Genomic DNA, 7,498 nt, shown 5'->3' with positions numbered 1-7,498 from the left:
TTTTAAATGTATCAAATTTGGAAAGTGCCAGGTCAGCAATGACACGGCTTCAATTCTTGTAGTATATTTATAATGTGAAAACGTATAGACACAAAATTAAAAGCGGATGTGTCAGTGTGGGTGTTTGGTCGGGTTTATTTTTCTTTGGGGGGGGGGGGGATTTGTCAGATGTTATAGTGTGAAGGCGGAACATGACTTACGTCGTCATACTGGTATCTGTAAAAGACTAGATCAACGTTTCACGATTTTTTTTAATTTGAACTCAAAGAGAGTGCTGCGATAACAAAAATATGTTTAGCAACTCGTAAAGATTGGGTATCGCTAATTATAAACTATCGTTATCTTATTTAAAAATAGAAATGATATTTTCGAGGACGGCTCGTGTATTGTAATATTAAATTAAACGATATGCAATTCAGACGATGAAACCTATAATTATCCAAATCTATAACATTAAATGCTCACAAATAAAAGAACCATATGCATATTAATTTAAAAATAATTAATTGGCAAACAAAAATTCAACAAGAAACCCTTACAATACAACTAAATATAAAAAGATGTAATCTTACACTTCATACAATGTAAGTTCCATCAGAAAACCATCAATCCATACCAATGTTTACACTATGGTGAATATCAAGTTAACAACTAATAGTGTAAATATCAAACTATCTTATAACATGTATAATGATAAAGAAACCACACCGAAATCATTACATATTTTTGTTTCGTAATGCTGTTATTTCAATGTATAAAAAATATTCCCATAATAATCAAAATTAATTATCCCTTTTTATATAAGTTATATGTCCTACTTATAAAATCCTCTGCATTGAAACTAAACCTAAGGTAAATTATATATGGCGACACTTTTCTTATTATCGTTGACAACGAGGAGTTGTTTTGTTTCCCTGTTGTAGCATAAACTCCATGGAAGAATTATTCCATCGTTCTCTGTCAGTATGATTTGATGATCCTTTCCATTAGATGATATTCGGTGTATATTGTTAGTTAAAAATCCACCTACATAAACATTACCCTTTTCATCTACGTCGATACCCATAGGTCTAATGAGATCAGAATGACTAAAGTATATACTCTCCTGTCCGTCATGTATTATACGGTATACGTTATTGTCGCTGGTACTTTCTGGAGTATAGTAAATGTTGTCATTGTTGTCTATACAAAAGTCCCACATCCTATTATTTGTTGTTATACTACGTAGTATATTACCACTGATATCAATCTGACTTATAATAGTGGAGCCTCCACCTTCCGTCCATATCTGATCATTACTACATGTCACAGCATAGTATTCTCCTCCTCCAGGTTTGATACATATCCCTAAGGTAAGTGTTGTTAGATCTAAGATCTGGAATCCTTTATGGCTTTGTGTAACTATTGCCTGATTATCGTCGATCATAGCGACGTCACGTGACTTATGTTCTAAGTTTATTCTGTGTACATCATTTCCATCATATCCACATACATAGATGTGTGGTGGGTTGTAATGTGACAAGAGAAGTCTCTTTCCGGACACAAAACAACCGTTTCGTATTTCAACATCTGATCCTAAAACTGATGTAAGAAACGAATTAGTTAGTTGTATTTCGCCTTCCATTGACTTAACTGAATCTTGTATTTGTTGTGAATTGTGCTGTAATGCGGGTATGTGCATTTGATTTTCTGTAAGTGAAATCTTTCCAATCGACTTAAGTACCACGGGAAGATCGTTTGTATCAAATGGATCAAATTCTATTTTGTGTTTCTTATTGAGCTCGCTAATATTGATTTCTTCTATGTGTGTTTTATTATCCATTACTTTGATTGTCTGAAATAAAAGTACTTCATTATTGATGCTTTCTATCGATGACAATTCGTTTGTCCATGTCGCTACTGTCTCGAGTCCTTTCTGTGTTTTATGTTTTGCCTCATTCATTTTTTGTTTGGTTGATTTGTACTGTTTATTTAATTCGTCTACGGTTTCCTTTTCAATTTGATCTAGATGCTTGTTAATCTGCTGTCTGGTGGTAGAAATCTGTTTGAGAAATTTATCTCTTTGCCTATCAAACTCTTTTTCATCTTTAGTTTGACACTTCAACAATTCAGGGAACATTTCGTTTAAGTGTTTAATTCTACTCTTAAGATCTGCAAGGGCGGTCCCACTTTTAACGCCTTTTGCTGCTCGATCTATAGAAATGATGGAATCACAGTTTTTATGGTTGTCGGACAAACAAAGATCACAGATGACCTTGTCATGTTGGGTACAGAACTGAACGGTCCTTTGGTCGGTATGGACATCACAGTCTTTACTGATTTTCAGAATAGAAGAACTAAGATTACTGACCTGGTGAAGTGGTATTACTTTATGTGGCGGATTAAATTTTCTGTGTACCTTTGCGCATGTCTTACAAACTTCTTCTAAGCAGTCATTACACCATGCTTCAGCCTCGATTTTTTCGTCATCTCTTAAACATCCAGAACACAATTTATTGTCCGTCATTCTAAAAAATAAAGAAAAAAGACTACTGAATATATTTCGAATGATTTTTATTGTTCAAAAGAAAAAGTGCAAACGGGATTTCGTTTTGAATTGTTATACATTATGTCTTGTTCGAGCCTTTTGATAACTGTACGTATTTCTCATTGGTGAAGGTCTAACGCTGAATTTTGCTAACATCTACTTTATGTGGTGTCTGGTGGACAGTTGTCTTATTGACATTTATATCATATTTCTGTATTTCATATTGATGAATGAAAGTCTTGTTCCAGCCTTTTGTAGCTTTCTATGCAGTATGGATTTTGCTAATTGGTGAAGGTCGTACGTTGAAATAAGCTAACATCTACTTTCTGTGGTGTCAGGTGGACAGTTGTGTTATAGACCTTCTATTCGGTAATTTACAAAATTTTCCTTTGGTCTCGCTAGAAATAAAGGGTGCATGTGCTCGTTGTCAATGAAATTAATAACTTCGTCATAGGTAAACAACGATCAACAGATTATCATTGGTCAACTCAACTCGAATACTTTTTTTCAATTTCGGCGTTCCGGCTCAATCGAGAAAATCTGTATATTTTATATTGAGAAATGTAAGTATACAAATCATGGGTGCAAGTCTCGATCCTTGATTCGGAAATTAAGTATAAAGACTGGCCCCTCACGAATTATATGAAGCTTGTCAGCTATTTTGATATTTGAAATCGTTGTAAACAGTATTCCTTTAGCCTGGCAAAACCAACCGATCAAATATGTAACCTACCTTTGCCGGTATGGTAAACTTCTGACCAAAAAAATTTATTAAGAAACTTTATAGCGAAACTTATATAAATTATTTAATCGGTTTGAACTCGATTTCTCAAATTGTTGGAGCTGTTAAGTACTTACAAGAAATATTATTTCTTAATCATATTATAAAAAATCGATTTAAAGATCAAATAATAAATTGAATATTTTGTACAAATATTTCATCCAAGTCATATGAAACCTCAAATTAAAAAAAAAAAAAAAGAAGCATATTTTTTCTATAACTAAATGGATAGTTTTCCTTATAGGACTTATATACATATACTTTTTTCTGAAGAAAAATCTTTGATTTGTCAACATTTAGAAGAGGTTTACTTTTTTTTAGTTGCTTGCTTCCAGGAAGCAATTCACCGACATATTTTTCGTATGCAAGTGACCTTAGCGTGACCCTCTCGTAAAAATCCGGTGATCGCAGTACGCATGGGTCTGTCATTGAAAAAAACTGTTATCTGATTGTACATGTTATACACGTGCTCAATATCTATGCTTCTTTGTTGATTGTTTACTATAAAGTGACAATCGGTAAACTACGGATTCAAAACACGACAGTTTTAAAATTACCTGCCATATTTTCACTACATAACAGACAGAGAAAAAAAATGATTGATTATAACACGATATGTTTGCGTAAAAAAATGAGAAAATCGTGCACAGAAAACTAAAATTATGATATATACATACATTGGTTCATGAATTGGATAAACATTATTTTTCACCAGTCACTTGTTTCATATGACTTATAAACAGCATCATACTTATCAAATTATGTTTGACAACAATACAATATATAATTGATATTTGTTTAGCAGTATCCTTCTAGAACAGAAACCCCATATATAGCTGGTATCTGATAAAATATAAAATAATTCTTACGTTGACTGTATTCTTTCATTTATCAATGAGTATGCCCTCCGTTGTTAACGTGTATCTTGCACATCTATAAAAGTAGAGAATAAGATAGTTATCGTTAATGTAAAGGATAGCATATTGATCGTAATATTCAAATTTTCAAACATGTTCAAAACTTCATAAAAAGGTCAAACAGATTTCTTATGCCTTGATAGAGCGTTATTATTACTGACACGGAACGTCATCATTGTCATCAATTCACAAGTCATCGTCACAGAATTATACGACTTTTCAAACTTTCTTTTTCTCTTTTTACTTTCTATCCTCTTTGTTCACCTATCAAAGCTAGTATTATATTGCATTAATTGTTTGTTTCATATGCATGTCCATTATATTATACTATTATTGTAACTTTATATTGTATTATGGAGAAGACTTCATAAGTATGATTTACTTGTGTCTAATCCATTTTGCTTTAATTCAGCAAATAAAATATGTTTAAACTAATTGATCGTAACTAGAGACTCTAAAGAGCCGATGTCACTCACTTAGGTATGTGTGCATCATTAACCAAATTATCAGTTAATACGTTGTACAAATGTGTGTATTATCATAAGTTATTTCTGCATTATTTAATTTATCTAGTTGTTCTCTGTGTCCTGTTATAGTTGTCATATATGTATAAACATGTGTACCTTGTACTTTGCTAAAGCAATGTTTTTGCTAATGCAATACAGTTTCATTCAATGAATACTCTCCAACATTTAGGACCAGAATAGAGCTCATGAAAATAATCTGTTTTGTTGATCTTGTATTGCTGTTCTTTTTTTTTTAATTTCTCGTTAAGTTTTGCCAAAATCATACGTATAGAAAAGAGTAATGCGTCATCATTTAAGATCAAACACTCCAATCAAGTGTCTATTAACAATTCAGGTAACTTTGACTCAATATTATAGACTTATTTACTGGCTATAGTTTCGTCCAATAGCAAGCTTATTGCAATCCGAAAGCAGTAACAATTTTCCGCTGAGAAGCGGAGGAAAGTAGTTTCCGTCGAGGGTTTACAATTAACTTACTTAATTTTGTCCGAATATAATAAATAATTTTTTATACAGAAAGAAACTTTTATAGATTTCGAGACAGTTCAGTTATACTTTCAAACGATCGAAATGATATGTATTTTGGTTAACCTATCATTTTTCAATTGAAAGCGTACGTTAAAAGTTTGCGAATCTATAAATTTATTTTGACGAGGGAACATTTCTGTGGATTTGGTCAGAAATTTAAGTAAATAAGGGCAACAGTAGTATACCGCTGTTTGAAACTCATAAATCGATTGAGAAAAAAAAACAAATCCGGGCTACAAACTAAAACTGAAGGTAACGCATCAAATATAAGAGGAGAACAACGACACAACAGAAACACAACATTGAAATGTAACATACACAGAAACGAACTGTAATGTAACAATGGCCAATTTCCTGACTTGGTTCAGGGCATTTTTAGAAAAACAAGGGTGGGTTGAACCTGGTTTTATGGCATGCCAAACCTCCCGCTTTAATGGCAATGTTAAATGTAACATTAAAATGACAACATAACATGACAGGACTACAATACAAATAAATAGAAGAACATATAGGACAGAGCAACACACGAATAATAGCAAACAAAAGGCACTAGGTTTAATATTTAATACAACAGAAGTGCATTTCGTCCACACAAGACTAACCAGTGACGCTCAGATGAAAAAAGTTCGAAAGCCAAAACAAGTACAAGATGAACAGCACTGAGAACCAAAAGTTCAAAACGAAATAAATTAAAAAAATAAAGTTTCAAAACAGTTCGAAGTATAGTTGGTTAAAAAAAATACGGTTAGTGAAGACAAGAAATCAACAAAAACTCAGTAGGATCATAATAGTGTGTTGACTAGAAGAAATTTGTTTCTTCAGGTCATCGAATATTTAATGTGTACTAATATTTCCTTAGCAACGACTAAATACTTTAATACATGTTGTTGGTTTTGCAGCGATCGTGAGAGACTGCGACCACGTGAATATTTATTTTATTGTTAACAAGTCATTTTATGAATTAAAAAGGAGTTAAACATGATAAATGTATTCTTACCGTCGTAGTTCAACCCAAATTACAAAATGGCGGACGAGGAAGTTATTTCTAACTTACCGAATCGATCGTGTTCTTTAAATAGCGGCGTGGGTATACAATTGACATGGGTAGTTTAACACGAATAGTTCAGAAAACCGATATTAAATCATTTGACCTACTTTATATTCTAAATCAGATTAATTATCTTCACCCTCGTTTAACTCCTCCGAAAATAAAAAGATTCCTTATTTAAATTTCGTAGAAACAACCAAACACAATTTAGTGTTGTGCGATCGTTATAAAATCGCTTTTAATTATAAAAACTTAATAAATATATATAATCATACAAACATAAATGCATCAAATTTTACCATGCATAAGTTGATACTAAACGGAAAAGTTACATAAATGACAGTTATATGGGATATAGCATACAAACAAGACTTTGTCCTTACAATCTTGTAACGAACGTCACATAGGTCAAACCATGGAAGTATTATGGAATTCAATGGATATTACCCTAACAAATATTGAAAAACATAATGTAAAATCTGTTTTTGAGCGTTCCTGAAGTAGATAAATAAAAAAGTGCTTCAGATGCATACAACTTATAAAGTGTTAATTTTTATTTTCAAAGCCTTCTTCTCTAATAAGCTTAGACAGGTTAATTTGATATTTACTTACTGGAGTTGTGACGCCACGATTGAAACTGTTAATGTTCTCCTTGATAACATGTATATACGTTTTGGAAATAAGAACATACTCTATGTATTACTGGTGAAGTATGCCTTCAGAGATATCGTTTACCCTAATAACTTGAAACCTTTACTTAATTCTTCATAGATACCAAGATTTGGTTTGGAAGTTTGGCTGTACCTGTTAAACTTATTTAAAACAGAATATTCCATTTGATGCCCAGAAATTTAGATACGATCCGGATAAACTTTAATGATTCTAAAAGCTTTTCAATACTGGAATTAGATCTTTGAATATGGATTTATAGGTATAACTGTTGTCTTTGAAATTAGAGAATTAATATAAAATTAAATATTATTGTATACGAATAAGCACATTCAAAGCTCTACAATATATCGATACCTGTATCTTGGTATTACACAAACTCTTGTTTTTCTCGAACTGTAAATTCCGTCTGTGTGCTAAATCTATTGAAAGTTGGATTAGTACACCACTGTTCCAAGTTACCCCTTTCGGTACCTCGAATGTATAAGATAGCGCGGCCAC

General features: G+C 32.2%; 1 long non-coding RNA gene across 1 annotated transcript; it reads right to left on the bottom strand.

The window, feature by feature from the left end:
- Window positions 1-237: 237 nt before the first annotated feature.
- On the bottom strand, window positions 238-6,353 carry LOC143083291 (uncharacterized). Its single transcript, XR_012980615.1, has 3 exons — window positions 6,278-6,353; window positions 4,178-4,241; window positions 238-2,507 (listed from the first exon to the last, which is right to left on the bottom strand). It is a non-coding gene; the product is annotated as an uncharacterized LOC143083291 (long non-coding RNA).
- Between the last annotated feature and the right edge of the window lie 1,145 nt (window positions 6,354-7,498).

The sequence above is a fragment of the Mytilus galloprovincialis genome, chromosome 7 (genome assembly GCF_965363235.1).
Source record: "Mytilus galloprovincialis chromosome 7, xbMytGall1.hap1.1, whole genome shotgun sequence".
Classification (NCBI taxonomy): domain Eukaryota; kingdom Metazoa; phylum Mollusca; class Bivalvia; order Mytilida; family Mytilidae; genus Mytilus; species Mytilus galloprovincialis.
The sequence above is the reverse complement of the archived record's forward strand: the minus strand, read 5'-3'. Positions and strand labels throughout refer to the sequence as shown.